We start from the raw sequence: 15,924 nt of genomic DNA, 5'->3' as shown, positions 1-15,924 counted from the left end.
TCCTTGAAGGGGGCTTCCCTGGTGGTGCAGTGGTTGAGAGTCCACCTGCCGATGCAGGGGACACAGGATCATGCCCCAGTCCGGGAAGATCCCACATGCCGTGGAGCGGCTAGGCCCGTGAGCCATGGCCTCTAAGCCTGCGCATCTGGAGCCTGTGCTCCACAACGGGAGAGGCCACAAGAGTGAGAGGCCTGCTTACTGCAAAAAAAAAAAAAAAAAAAAAAAAAAAAAATTACTTGTATGGGCTGGAGGAGCAGGCTTTAAACTGGCTTCCAGGGAAAATTCAGAAATCAGCTCTACAGACCTGGCCAACCTCTGCCACATTGAGGAATTGGTGGAGTCAGGAAACTGCCGGTCCACAGCCACACCTTCTCTGCCACAGTCCACACCATCAGGATGGGTCCCCTAAGCCCTGCCTCTCACTGCCCGTGGGATTCTGGTGCAGCCAACACCAAACGCTACCAGGACCAGGCTTGCCAGCAAAGGAAGAAAAACAGTGGAAACACGGTCTCCGCCTCATGGTACTCATACCCACCTTCCAAGTCCTCCATGAGGGTGTCTCTTTGGAGGATGCTTGGTCTCATGTAGAACTTACACCAGAGACTCGGTCCCAGGTAGAACCCACAGTTCCACTGCCTGGAAAATGTAGTCTTTCCCTTTCCTACCTGGTATTTTGGGTAAGTCATGCTACCAGGGGTCTGGAATACAGCTGGATGAACTAGTCTGTAATATCTCCCATAACTAACTAATCAAATCTGACCAGAAATCAGCACCCCCCACAAAATGCAAAACCGTCAAGAAGAACGCTAGAAATTTGAATTTACATGTTATCAATAAAGATGAACTTTGTCCTAATTATTTATAGGTTGACAAACCCTTATCCAACATCCTAGGAGCAGATATTACATTTTAAAAAAAAGTTGTTTGGGGAGTAGATTTATCCTCTCACCTGAAATAACTAAAAAACTTTAGAAAATGTGAAAAAACATTTAAAAATAAATATTGGACATAAGACAATGAAGGACAGTGATCTCTGAGAGTCTGGAAAGAAGTAAGGTGAACCCTGAAATTACTCCAACTTGCTGCCTTAGAATTTCCAAGCTGTGGCAAAGGGACAGGAACCCAGCAGACTCCCTGAGTTGAGGACTGGAACTGTGAGTCTGCAGAGGCCAAGGCAGCTAGTGTTCTCAGGACAAGGAACTGGAAGGGAGGTCGCTGCTCAGAGAGAGGAGCGTGGGGATCAGCAGGAGGTCCCCCTTGAAAATTCAGTCTAGTCCTGCTCAGTGCATGCAGGAGAGGAAACCCCCCAAGTCTGGGAAAGAATCACTCAAAGGACTAGAGGTTATATTTCCTGGCACTCACACAGGGCTGGGAACAGTGTGCATGTCCACCAGCCAGCCTGGAGAACCTCAAGATTCATCAGCAGGTAGAGTATACACTTATGGTCTCCCCTCAGTGGTGAGAAAAATGAACATGCATCCAAAGACTCAGGAAAATACAACCCATAATGAGGAGAAGAATCAGTCAATTGAAACCAATCTAGAAATGACACAGTTGTTAGAATTAGCAGACAAGCATATTGAAACAGTTATTATAACTGTATTCCACATGATCAAAAAATTAAGTAGAGATGTAGAAGGTATATGAAAGACCCAGATAAAACTTCTAGCGATGGAAACTACAATGTCTGAGATGAAAAAATACACTGGATGGGATTAATGGAAGATTAGACCTTGCTGAAGAAAATATTAGTGAATTTGAAGACATACTAGTTGAAACTACCCAAAATGAAGCACAAAGAGAAAAAAAGAATTTAAAGCAATGAGCAGAGTGTCAGTGAGCTACGAGGCAACTTCAAACAGCCTAAAGAAATTAGGACCAATTTTTTTTTCCAAATTTGATGTAAACCATAAACCCACAAATCCAAGAAGCTCAGTGAATGTCAAGCATGAAAAACATGAAGAGGAAATCAGTATGGAGTTTCTCAAAAAGCTAAAAATAGAACCACCTTATGACCCAGCAGTTCCATTCCTGGATATATATCTGAAAGAAACAAAAATACTAATTCAAGGGACTTCCCTGCTGGTCCAGTGGCAAAGATTCCACACTCCCAGTGCAGGGGCCCTGGGTTCAATCCCTGGTCAGGGAACTAGATCCCACATGCTACAACTAAGAGTTCGCCACAACTAAAGATCCCACATGCTGCAACTAAAGATCTCACGTGCTGCAACTAAGACCCAGAGAAGCCAAATAAATAAAAATTTTAAAAACCCACTAATTCAAAAAGATACATGTACCCCAATGTTCAAAGCAGCATTTACAATTACCAAGACATGGAAGCAACCTGAGTATGCATCAACAGATGAATGGATAAAGAAGATGTGATATACAGATACATACAATGGAATACTACTCAGCCATAAAAAGGAATGAACTTTCCCCATTTGTAACAACATGGATGAACTTGGAGGGCATTATGCTAAGTGAAATAAGTCAGACAGAGAAAGACAAATACTATATGATGTCACTTATATGTGTAATGTAAAAAAAAAAACCAACAAAAAATAACTAGTGAATATAACAAAAAAGAAACAGACTCACAGATATAGAGAACAAACCAGTGTTTACCAGTAGGGGGAGGGAAGGGGGAGCAATATAGGAATGGGGAGTAAGAGGTACAAACTACTAAGTATAAAATAAGCTACAAGGATATATTGTACAACCCAGGGATATAGCCAATATTTTATAATAACTATAAATAGAGTATAAGCTTTAAAAGTTGTGAATCACTATATTGTATACCTGTAACATATAATATTGTACAATAAAAAAAGAAAAAGTTACACCAAGGCATATCATAATCAGACTGCTCAAAACCAGTGATAAAGAGAACGTCAAGAAGGAACAAGAGAAAATATTGTTTTCAGAGGAATAAAGATAAGAATGACAACAGATTCCTCATCAGAAACAATGCAAGTGAGAAGTCAGTGGACTAGCATCTTTAAAATACTGAAATTTTTTTCAAATTTGAGAACAAGTTTATTACATATTATATAACATCTCCAGCCTAATACATAGCATAACATCCCCTTATATTACATAGATTACCCTACCTACCCCCAACCAACATCTGAGTCATTTTCTATCCCATTACCCTGTTTAACTCCTCTATTGGTTTGTTCTCCCAATTGATAACACCACCATGATCCCAGAATTCATATGTTGAATCACTAATCCCCAGTGTGACTATATCTGGAGATAGGGTCTTTAGGAGGTAATTAAGGTAAAATGAGGTCACAAAAGTGGGGCCCTAATCCTGTAGGACTGTAGCCTTATAAGAACAGGAAGAGAGAGAGGGACATCTCTGTTTCTCTCCTCCATCTGAGGACACAGTGAGAAGGCAGCCGTCTACAAGCCAGGAAGAGAGTCCTCACCAGAACCTGACCATACTGGCACCCTGATCTTGGACTTGCAGCCTCCAGAACTGTGTGAAATAACTGTTTATTATTTAAGCCGCCCAGTCTAGGGTATTTTGTTATGACAGCCTGAGCTAGGCCAGATTTACATCCCAAGTTTGGTGCTGCTTTATCTCCCCACAAGGGCAGAGGGTATTTTGCGGCTTCCAACAGCCGCCCACCATGCTGCACAAGGCACATGGTACCCCCCAGGCACTCCCATTCAGCCACCATGGGAACGACCTCCATGTCAGCTTGTCCTGGGTTTGACCCCTACTTCTGACATTATACCAGCCTCAGGTTCCTTATCGGGAACTTGGTTCTCACTCGGTGGTGATAAGGTGTGAAAAGGAGAGTGCACATCTCAGAATACACACCTGGGAGTCCCTCAGACCTCACTTACCAGTGTTGTCTTAGGCAGGTAACTCTGTTCCTGTAAGCTTCGTTTCCCTTACCTGTAGATGGGGCTTATACCAGCTTCCAGCCCTTGCCGTGAGGACTAAACGAGATGACCTGCAGGAAGTATTCGGCTCAGAGCCTGTCCTGGAGGAGTCACGGCACAAACACTCTCTTTACTGCACTTCTGCTCCAGGCGGGGCTGGTGGCTGCCCTGGGGTTGCCCTGCCTCAGGCCCTGTGCATCCCCGAACCTGGCACCCACCCAGGATCCCTTGCAGAGTGACAGATGGCATAGCCCCAAGTTCCTTCTCTCCAAAGACACTTTTTGTCACCCACCCAGCAAACTCCGAGCTGGGTTTTGTGACTTATTATTCCCTCTATCTGGTAATTTGGGGAGAAGAGAACTCCAAATGCCACCAGCGACACACCCGCAGCTGCTAATAGGAGCCGCTGTTTGCGTCCCACGGTCCTGTCTTGGCCCCAGCGGCTCCGACAGCTGCCGGAGCACTGTTTGCCAGGCCAGGATACGTGCCGAAGGCTCTGAGGGCAGAATAGAGCCCAGCACAGTCACGCTGGGATCTCGGAGGCTTGCAGCATTAATAATCTATAGTTCAATCATTAGGAGCAAATCCAAGTGAAATAGGAAGATATACACTACGCTGGAGGCTGTGAGGCTGCTGGGAGGTTGCTCCGTGGCGGGCTTAACGATCCGCTCCCGGCCACCAGCAGCCCCAGCTGACAAGCAGCGCCTGCAAGCTGCAGGCTTTCTGCACGTGATAATTGAACAAAGCTAGGCCGCCTTCAAGATGTTAACACGGATTCGCCACCAAGGATCTGCCAGGCTTGTCAGGCCCCCGAATCGAAACCTCTCCAGGGCACCCCGAAGGGTGTCCATGGGGTCAGTTATTGCCCTCTGGACAGACCTGCAAGTGGATCTTTCTGGATGCAGATCCGAGGCTCCTGGGGTCCTGGCAAGGATTTAATATATGAACTTATATAACCCCACCCTGATTTCTCCAATTACAAACCGGACCAAAGTGCTAACCTAGGGCTTTTTTTGCACCGGGTCAGGCTGTAGCACATGGAGTAGGAAGATAGCTGAGGCAGAGAAGCATTTTTAATTTCAGGGTTTTCTTTTTAAAAAAATCAGTCATTTCAAGTTGGATAAAATGTTAAAATTTTTTGTGGTTGTTGATTTTCTTCCTGGTCATAACCATTAGTCAGGAACCTCTGCAAGTGACAGAACTGAAACCCCAGAAGAGACTGTAATGTCACCCTCCCAAAGCACCCCCTCCCCTTCCTGCAACAGCCAGGAACCCCCTCCTCCCTGTCACCCTCCGTAAGAGACTGGAGGCTTGTTCTTTGGAAAATGTGAACTGGAGAGACTCAGACGGGAGGGCAGCAGACCCAAGAGAGGAAAAGTGTGAAGAGAGAAGGAATCAGATGAACGTCCCGATACTGACCGGTAGAGTCCCTGGTCCCCCTCTGCTGCCCTGTCCCCAGCATGGCAGTAGTCGGAGCAGAGGTATCGGAAGACGAAGTCAAGGACACTTCAGGAAAAAAAGAACAAGGCCTTTTATCTGACTAATAGGAATTCCTGAGACAGCAGAGAAAACTCAGTTGGGCGGAAGGTAAAAAAAAATGCCCAGAACTGAAAGATATCAATCTCCAGATTGAAAAATGCACAATAAATGATAAACAGCCCGAGGCTCTCTGTGATGAAATTCCAGACACCAGCGATAATGAGAAGCTCCTACAAGTGTCTGGTGAGGAAAGCACGTCACTTAGAAAAGAGCAAGGGTCAAAATAGCATCAGGTTTCTCAATAGCAACCCCAGAACCAAACAAACGATGGGCAACGTCCCCATCCTTCTGAAAGGAGATATTTCAGCAGTAATTCTATGACCATCCTTCAAGGAGGTACCAAGGACAGAGAACTGTCCCTGCCCATACGTGAAGGAGGAATGGCACAGTTAGAATGTCACCATTTTCCAACCCCTCCTGAATGAAAGGACATGGGGATGTGGCTGCTGACACAGAAAAAGACACAGCCAGACACCCTGTGCTACTTGTCGGGAAAACACACCACCTTGAAAAAAAAATTGAACCTGAATCTGTCCGGAACCTTAGGTCTACCACCAGTTTATGGGAAATAGAGGAGACAGAGGAGCACATTCACTAAAACCACAGAGCTTCTGTCCGCCAAATTCAGAGTGTAGGAAACCCTACGGAGCAAACAGCCTGACTCCTTCCACAAATAAACTGCAAACAATGAAAGAGAGATGGGGTTGGGAGCCTGTGGGATAAAATAGACTTTATAAGCATATCAACTGATTTGGATCCTGATTCCGATAGGCTGTAAAAATAATTATGCCCTTTATGACATTACTGGAAATTTGAACACTGGATGTTTGATGATGTTAAGGAATTAATTCATTTTTAAATGTGAAGAGGATATTGTAGTTACACATATTTTAAGAGAAGTATCTTTACCTTTCAGAGATACATATTGAAATATCTGGGATATTCTTCAAAATAACCCCGGAGGGAGAAGAGTAGATGGGGCTAGAAATGACACAAGATTGGCCATGAGTTGATAGCTGTTGGAACTGGGTGTCCTTCTAAGTTAAAAATAGTTTAAAATTCTGCATAATAAAGAGTTATTTTTTAAAGATTATACTCCACTTATATTAATTATAAAATATTGGCTATATTCCCTGTGCTGTACAATATATCCTTGTAGCTTATTTTATACCTAATAGCTTGTACCTGTTACTCCCCTGCCCCTATATTGCCTCTCCCCCCTTCCCTCTCCCCACTGGTAACCACTAATTTTTCCTGTATATAAGAGTTATTTTTAAGAAGCAACCCAAGGACCTACTGTATAGCACAGGGAACTCTACTCAATATCTTGTAATAACCTATAATGGAAAAGACTTTAAAAAAGAATATACATATGTGTATATATGTGTTATGTATATGGATATAGATATATAGATATACATATTTGAATCACTTTGTTGTACGCCCAACAGCTATATTTCAATTAAAAAAATGTTTTTAATGTAAAAAGAATATTACCATCAAAAAAAAAAAAAGGAAACAACCAAAGTTGTAAATGAAGAGGTTCCAACACTGGAGAATAGTGGGGAGAAGTCCCCATGGGCCCAGGGGACAACCAGGCCAGGCCAGGCCAGACAGGAGCACAGAGACAATAACATAGAGGGATCCTGAGGAAAAAAGAATTATTTTGATTATTTGACATGTTTATGTGGAAAATAATATTGAAGGGCATTTTACATACCTGCTGGAGCATTTTGAAAAAAAAAAAAAAAAAAAACTTGCGCTAGATACATTGAAAGCTAAGGAAAAAAAACCAGGGCCGTCATTATTTCTAAGAAAAGCAAAAAGTTATACAAGAAAGAAATGTAGTTAGTATTTGCATTGTTAAAATAACATAATCACAGATACTAATTTAACCAAGAATTGCCATACAAACTGTTTGGAAAGTTTGGGATAGGGAGAACTGGGGGCTTGTGTTTAAAAAGATAAATCCTCATTTACCATAACAAGGAGTCGATAGGTATACTTGAAATTAATAAGTAATAATTTGTATCATGCATATAACCAATCACATTTATATCAGTAATCACAGGAAAAACCAGCTGACGCTCTGTCTGAGCCACTTCGGACTCTGGCTGCAAGCAGCAGAAACCAACCAAAGCTAGATGTAAGCTAAAAAGGAGAATTCATCTTAAGGATTCATGGTTGTATCTCATAGGAACAAAGGGCATCGAGATGGCTCCATCTCAGGACGGAGACTACAGTCAGGAAGGCTAAAGCGAGCAGAAGCCAAGCCGTGGCGGCTGCTTTCTCTCTGCAGGTCGGCTTTCTCGGCTTGCCCCTGCCACAGCCCCATACCCACAGAGAATATAACCAGATGCGTCTCAGTCTCAGCTCCAGATTTCCCACAGAGTGACGGGCATGGCTTAGGGGGGGGCAGCTTCAAGTTATTTGGCACTCTTCCTGAAGAGAGATGGGGTCTGTGCCCCCTCCCTTGAATCTGGGCAAGCTCGTGATGGCTTTGACCAGTGGAGTGCAGCAGAAGCGGGGCTGTGTGACTTCGGAGGCTGAGTTCTAGAAGGCCTCATAGTTCCAGCTTCTTTGCTGGAACATTCGCTCTTAGAGTCCTGACCTGTCAGGTAAGAAGCCCAAGCATCCTGAGGCTGCCATGCTGTGAGGAAGCCCAAGCTGTTGGGAAGGACCAGGTAGACACTCGAGCAAGAGTCCCAGCGGAGCCAAGCTTTCCAGTCATCCTAGCACAGGTGCCAGATGTGTAGGTGAAGAAGCCTCCAGATGATTCCAGCCCCGGCCGTCAGAGTGGCCCCGAGGCGTTTGTCTTCCCATGTGAAGCCCCTGCAGTCATGAAGCAGAGCGAAGCCACCATGAGCGTAATAAAATGGTTTTCCCTCTGTGCCACTAAGTTTGGGGGTGGTTTCTGCACATCAGCATGTCACTAGAAGGCTTAGGTCAGATGCCATCTCGGATCCATGGAATCATGAAGTCACAACATGACTGCTGGGGACCTACCCCCCAAAGAGGTAGGGATGCCAGGAGCAGAGCAGAGTCCAGCAAATTATGGCTTTACAGAAACCCCTCAAGGTGTCCACTCCATTGCCTTTCCTGGTCTCCCGGCAGCCTGTTGCCTACCTAAGCAGAGGTAGATTGACCTCTCTTGAGCCTACTTCTAGTTCTTGCTCTCCCACCAGTAAAGCTGTGGGAAGAAGGGAAGAGGGAAGAGGTATATGTGACACGGTGACACGGTAAATGGTATCATTCGTTCCTTCCCCTCCCGGCCGCATGGTGGTCTTCCAACAGAAACAGTTGCCAAGAAGTGGGGAAGAGCCTCAGAGCTCTGGCATCTTCCCTCCATCTCCAGTACAGAGGAGATCATTAGAGGGCCCTCATGTTGCCTAGCAACCCGTGAATGCTGTTTGCTATCATGTCATTAATATGATATGAAAGTGTTTCATAGAAGACATTCATCTTGAATTAATGAAAATCAGATTTGCTAATATGACACAAAATCTGTTCTTGCTTGTAACTTTCTGTACTTAAGTAGCTTATTTATTGAATTAGACCATGAGTGGTTTTAAGCTTGAGACTGTTAAAGGATCATAATAATGACTTTGTTTTCAATCATATCAGATGGCTGTTAATGATGTGATTACACACCTGTAACCCTGTGATCACCATCCCAGACCAAGCCCCCTCCCCCGAGGTCCAGCCCCACTGCCAGTTAACTGTCTGCCACCCAACTTCTTACTGTTGAAACCTCAGCTAGGAGAGGATTCTGGTTTGAGCCGGTATACTTTCCAGACTATCCACATCTTTCTTTGGAGCTCAGAGAACTGAAGAAGCACCTGTGGCCTAAAGAAGGCTCCAGTGAATAAATGGGTCTCACGTCATGTAAGCATGAAAGGAGCTACCAGAATCTATTCAGCCATCCTCTTCTTTCTAAAAAACGATAACAAAAAACCTTAAATATACCAGGCACTAAACAGAGGATAACACAGACAGTCCCCTACTTTCAAACACAATTTACTCTTGAGAAAACAAGAATGGAGTTCAAATGTGCAAAAGCCAGTCATAGACTGGTATCTTATAAGGGGAATTCCCTTTCCATAGAGTCAGAGGGCGATCGCTCAAAGTGTCCTTTACTACCTTTAGCAGATGAGGCTCTGAATTCAGCACCCAGGAAGGAGTTTGGGGGGCATCAGTGGCTAAGATGTGCACAGGCAAGTGGTATTACAGTCAAATACACGGAGCTGACATCCATAAGCCAAGCGCAGCCCCTAAAGGCATCCGGAAAGAAAACTTCCAGAAATCTAAACTGCAGCACTCTATTTCTAGAAGTATTTTTTTAACAAACCTTTTTTTTCTCTATTTACAAACGTAATATATAATCGCTGCATAACCCAAGGGAAACAGGGATATAAAACAGAGAAGTGCGAAGAAGAAACCAAAAGTCCGTAAGCAATCACCCAGAGACAACCATGGTACATTTTTTGATGTATGTCCTTCCAGGACATTTTATCCTATGAATACATAAATATTTATATATATTTAATAATATTTTCAGTGCTGATTTGTAGCTTGCTAATTTGGTTTATCAGGATAGTCTGAACATTTTTTCACTTCTTGGAATATTATTTTAATGGCATGACTTTTCAATGCCTGAAAAGTGTTCTACCATGCCAATGTGTCTTCCTTCGTTAATCAGGTTGCTTCCGGCTTTTTGATCATTAACACTGCAATAAGCATCCTTAATGATACATCTTTTGGCCCTATCTGTGATTATTTCCATTATAGTTTTTTAAGCATTGCTAATTCGTGTTCACTCAACGTATATATATTGAACACCAGTGTGCTGGGTACTTGGGACATAGCCACCAAAAGACAGACAGGCTTCTTTCCTTCACAGTGCTTGAAATTAAGTAGCAAAGATAGAAATGTTTCAATGGAGGTTAAAAAAATTCTACCATCACCCAAATGAGTGTCTGTCCTTCTCAGTCCCACTCCTCTCCCCAGCACAGACCACATCGTAGAGGCGTGAATGTGTGTTTCTCAAATATACTTTACGTATTTTTCTTCATTTTTCTTTTTTCCATTAATAATACATATTGAACGTCTTTCCGCGTTAGTACACATAGGTCTCATTCTTTTTCATGGCTTCTTTATATCCCATAGAATGACTAAATCCCAGTTTACTTAGCTATTTTCTTATTAATGAATATTTAGGTTATTTGCTATTATTTTTCTGTTATTGTAAGTAACATTCCCATCTTTATCAGCACTAGTGGAATTTCTGGATCGAAGGGTATGCGTATTTACTTTTTGATCAAGACATTAGCTTAGGGACTTCCCTGGCGGTCCAGTGGTTAAGACTCCGCCTTCCGATGCAGGGGGTGCAGGTTTGATCCCTGGTCAGGGAGCTAAGATCCCACATGCCTCACGGCCAAAAAACCGAAAAACATGAAACAGAGGCAATATTGTAACAAATTCAATAAAGTCTTTAAAAATGGTCCACATCAAAAAATCTTTAAAAAAAAAAGACATTAGCTTAAATTATCCTCAAAAAGGGTTACTCCAATGTATATCCCCCCAATAGCTATGAGAGTGTGTGTTTATCCCCACCCTCACCAACTCTGATATAGTCCACGTTTTAATTTTTGTCAATCTGCAGGAGGAGGAAAGAGTAAGAAAACTATCTTGTACTTTCAGCTTGCATTTCCTCAAATTCCTTGTTTCTATCCTTTGCCAATTTTCTACTGATTGCCTTTTTCTTTTTGATTTATGATAAAATAGGACTAATAATTCTCATGGTACACATGGCAAATATTTTCCTGTATATCTTTTTTTTAGTTAATAGACTATTTTTTTAAGACCAGGTCTAAGTTTTCAGAAAAACTGATGGGCAAGGTCAGCATTCCTACATACCCTCCCCTCCACACACACCGTTTTCCCTGCTATTTACGTCTTGAATTCCTGTGGTATATTTGTTACAACTGATGAACCAATACTGATACTTTATTATTAACTAAAGTCCATAGCTTGTTACCGTTGATTCTTTGTGTTGTACATTCTGTGGGTGTCTTGACAAACATATAATAAAGTATCCATCATTATTGTGTCACTGCCCTAAAAATCTCCTGCGCTCCACCTATTCAGCCCTCCCCACCCCATCCCACCCCCACCAAAAAAAAAAAAAGAAAACCCTGGCAATCACTGATCTTTTAACTGCCTCAATAGTTTGGCCTTTTCCAGATGTCATATAGTATGTAGCCCTGCAGGTTAGTTTCTTTCACTTAACAATATCCGTGTAAGTTTCTTCCATGTCTTTTCAAAGCTTGATAGCTCATTCCTTTTTATTGATGAACAATATTCTATTGTCTGGATGGACCACAGATTGTTTATCCACTCACCTACTGAAGGACATCTTGGTTGCTTCCAAGTTTTGGCAATTAAGAATAACGCTGCCGTAAACATTTGTGTGCAGGTTTTTGCGTGGACATAGGTTTTCAACTCATTTGGGTGTAAACCAAGGGGCATGATTTGGGATCCTATGGTAACAATGTTTTTTGTTTTGTAAGAAACTGCCAAACTGTCTTCCAAGGTGGCTGTACCATTTTACATTCCCATCAGCAATGAATGAGAGTTCCTGTTGCTCCACATCCTCGCCAGCATTTGGTATTGTCAGTGTTTGCGATTTTAGCTATTCTAATAGGTGTGTGGTGCTATCTCATTTTTGTTTTAATTTGCATTTCCCTGATGACAAATGATGTGGAGCATCTTTTTCTATGCTTATTTGCTCTCTGTATATCTTCTTTGGTGAGGTGTCTGTTAAGATCTTTTGTCCATCTTTTAATTGCGTTGTATGTCTTTTATTGGTGAATTTTAAGAGTTCTGGATATTTTGGACATTAGCCCTTTATCAGACATGTGTTTTGCAAAGATTTTCTCCCAAGTCTTTGACTAGTCTTTTCATTCTCTTATACCATTTGTTTATGATTTTTTTCATATAAATGTTTTAATTTTTACCTAATCACATCTTCTTTAGAGCTTCTGAATTTTGTCTCCTACTTAGGAAAATCTCTTCCAGATGACAATTATAAAGTATTCTATTTTATTTTTTCACTTTTCTGGCTTTTTTTCACATTGACATCTTTAATTCATTTGGAATTTTTTTCATGCTTGTGTATAGTTTAACATGAGACTCTAATTTTACTTTTTCTAAGAAACAACTTTCCCAATAACTTTTAAAATAGTTTATGTTTTTTTTTTCCTATTTAATTGATATGCTACCAGTATCATATACTGAGCTAAATTCTTTCATACAGATGAGTCCATTTCTGGACTTGCTATCCTGTTATTTGCCATCCTGTTAAATGAAATGTTATTTCATTTCTGTTTCTGGATTCTGCCACACTCTTTTAATTACTGTTGCATTACAGTTTGTTTTGATCTCTTTGATGTGCAGTTTTCTTAGCTATTCTTATACTTTTCCAAATGAATACCATGTCTAATTTCATTAAAAATTAATTTTGGGATTTTAACTGTATTTTTGAATTTAATTTTTAGGTTAGTTTGGAACATATTTATAAAATTGAATATTACCATTCATATCTTTGTTTGCTGTCTTCAGTTTGGTTGTTTTCTTCTGATAGGTCTCTTCACAGAGCTTGCACATTTGCTTTTAGATTTATTTTAGTATTGTTTATTGTTTTGTTGCTATTGTAAATGGGATAATTTTATTCTATTACATTTTCTAATTTAAAAAATATTGGCAGATAGGGAAAATGTTGGTTTTTGTAAGTTGCTCTAGTCCTGAATTCTTTTTGTTTAAATATGTTTTAGTAAGTTATCTTCATATTTCTAGGTAGATGATTATCAGCTGCAAATAATGACAGCTTTTCTTCTTTCCTTTCCAATAGCTATACTTCCTATTAATTTTTCTTGTTTTATTGACTTCCCTAGAATAACTGGTGTAATATTAAATCACAGTGGAGATAGTTGCCACTATTGTCTTTCTCTTGCCTTTCATGAAAAAGAGACAATGAACAAGTGATTTTTTTTTTTAAGAGAAACTAAATCAAGGACTTGGAAGGCTAGTCCAATATTTCATAGATTGGGATCGAATAACGTTGATGTACCTTCTCATTATAAGTTTTATTCCCTCAGAAAAATTAAAGTATCCCCAGTGAATATAGATATGCTCCATTTTACATAATGGTGTGTCTCCAAAATGGTTGGTGTGGGCTCTCATCTTGATTTTAGTGGACTTTCCTGTGGCTAAGGTCACGTGTTTATATCTTTGGACTGCCATTATCTTAAACTTTGGGTAAGAAAAACATTTTTAGTTTATGTTATAACCAAGACCTTCCCTAAAGAGGAAATGGGTTAACTATCCCAGCTTAGGAAGGTAATTTAAGGAAGAAGGGAAATGACCAAATATACTTCATGAGTGAATCACTAAATTTCATCCCAAAATGGAAAGCAGAAGATGCAGGAGCATTTGCATCCCCTGAAGGTCCCTCTTCCTCGAAGTTTCCTACATCTTTCTTCCTGATGGATCAGATCTCTGTGTAGCATGAGTCGCCGGGCAGTCGCCAGGGGTGAGGTCAGGTCTCCTCTGCCTGGAGAGGGAGCTCACAGCCTTGGGTGGTCCTCCCACCCCGCTCGCAGGCACCGCCCGTCTTGCCAGAGGCCATGCTGAAGTCACGTCCATGGTCCAGCTGACACAAGCAGACCCGACTGGTTTCACTGCTTCCTCACTTTGAGAAGTGAGCAAGCCTGTTTTAAAACCTGGGCTTTCAATAGTCACTTGATATTTTAACTTGCTGGATTAAACCTGCTGAATAATCAAAGCCAGTTTGCTTATGTTGATAGAACCCATGTTACAAAACAATATTCCAAATTGCCTGTGTGCCTGAAACAGCTATCTGTTGATGGTGGTCATGAGGTGAAGTAAAGTGACCCTGACCTTGGGCCCCTGAGCTGGCTACGTTCCAGCTCACACACCACTGTGTTTTCCCGGTGGCTGAGCGCCTCAGAACAAGGCACATCTTCACCTGTGGATCCTCGGCACTTGGCACGGTGCTTGGCACATAGGGACAGACATCAGATGGACATGTGACTGTCCATCTGTCTGTCTGCCTGTCTCTGAAGGAGTAAACTACACTCAGCTCATTTCCTCTGCAACACACCCCTCCCAGTTAAGATTTTGATGGTCTCCTAATTGCAAACACAGCATAGTTTTTGATCTATGCTTTTTATTTACTCATTCATTCAATCAACATTTATTAAGCACCTGCTGTGTACTATGTTCTGAAGATACAGTTGAGAATAAGACTGAAAAAAGCCAGCCCTTCTGGATTTTATATTCTAGAGAAGGAAGGCAGGCCACAAGCAAGTAAATAAATATGGAAATAAGACCATTTCAAATGGTGCTAAAGGCTACGAAACAAAGTCAAAAAGAAAATATGGCAAAGCAGCACTGAGCAGGAGTCGAGGTGTGCGGGGCAGACTCTGAACCAGTCCTGGACGCTGAGACACAGCCAGGCCTGCAAGATGTGAGGGAGAGGAGTCCAGAGGGAACAGTGGGTGCAGAGGCCTGTGAGTGGGAGAGGTCTTGGTACGTCTGGGGAACAAAAGCTGTAGCAGAGTGAATGAAGGTCAGAGGAGCTACATTGTGTAGATCGCTGTAGGTGGAGGTTTGGGCTGAGATGCTTATTTCCATAAAGGAAGGGCAGTAACCTGCCAAATTGCGCTTTAAAGTTCACCGCAGCTGCCACAGAGAATGGACAGTAGCAGCTATGAGGAGGCTCTTGCTGGTTTCCCACGTGAGAGATGCGGGGGTTGGACCAGATGGATGCAGGGTGAAGCATTTGGATTTGAGATGTGTTTTAGCGGCAGGGTGTGCGAGACGTGCCCTAACCTCTGGCAAAACACCCAACTGCTCGCTTGACTCTCAGACTTACCCAGAGAGAACTCGTGGCCCTCCACCTCTGTCGTGGGCACTGCTGGGGCCCACCTCCCCAACCCTTACTGGTCCAGTGCCCCCATCCTCCCATCCACCCCTCCACCCCCCCACCCCCTGGGGTGAATGTGGGCTTATAACTCACAGCTGCCCCCTGGAGGTAACGAGCTGGGAGCCACCCTGCCTGGAGCTTCCAATCTGCCTGGTCCCGAGGAGCCCATGGCCAGTGACAGGCACAGCCTCCAGAAGCCCCTGCCTCAAGGTCCGGCCAACCCTGCGATGCAGTTCACACCCAGAGCCCCCTGGTCTGAGGCATGGGCCAGACTCCAGTTCAGATCCGTTCCCGCTCAGCTCTTAGAGAAAAGGGCCAAGAGGACCCCAATCTTCCCATGTCCAGAGATATGGTTCAGAAAGGAGGACAGGACGTGGGGTTTGGCAGAAGCTAAGAGGAGGACGTGTTTGCAAAGTGAAGCAGTGGTCACGTGTGTCGTTTCCACAGAGGGGCTGCATCACGGACAGAGAGCTGGTTGGTGG

The 15,924-nt window shown here is 42.7% G+C and overlaps 1 protein-coding gene across 1 annotated transcript in view; it reads left to right on the top strand.

Moving 5' to 3' along the window:
- Nucleotides 1-15,924, top strand: part of CFAP61 (cilia and flagella associated protein 61) — a 264,938-nt gene that overhangs the window by 229,396 nt on the left and 19,618 nt on the right. The gene's annotated exons all lie outside the window — the stretch shown is intronic.

Source organism: Phocoena sinus, chromosome 15 (assembly GCF_008692025.1).
Source record: "Phocoena sinus isolate mPhoSin1 chromosome 15, mPhoSin1.pri, whole genome shotgun sequence".
NCBI classification, from domain to species: domain Eukaryota; kingdom Metazoa; phylum Chordata; class Mammalia; order Artiodactyla; family Phocoenidae; genus Phocoena; species Phocoena sinus.
This window is presented reverse-complemented; position numbering and strand designations above follow the sequence as displayed.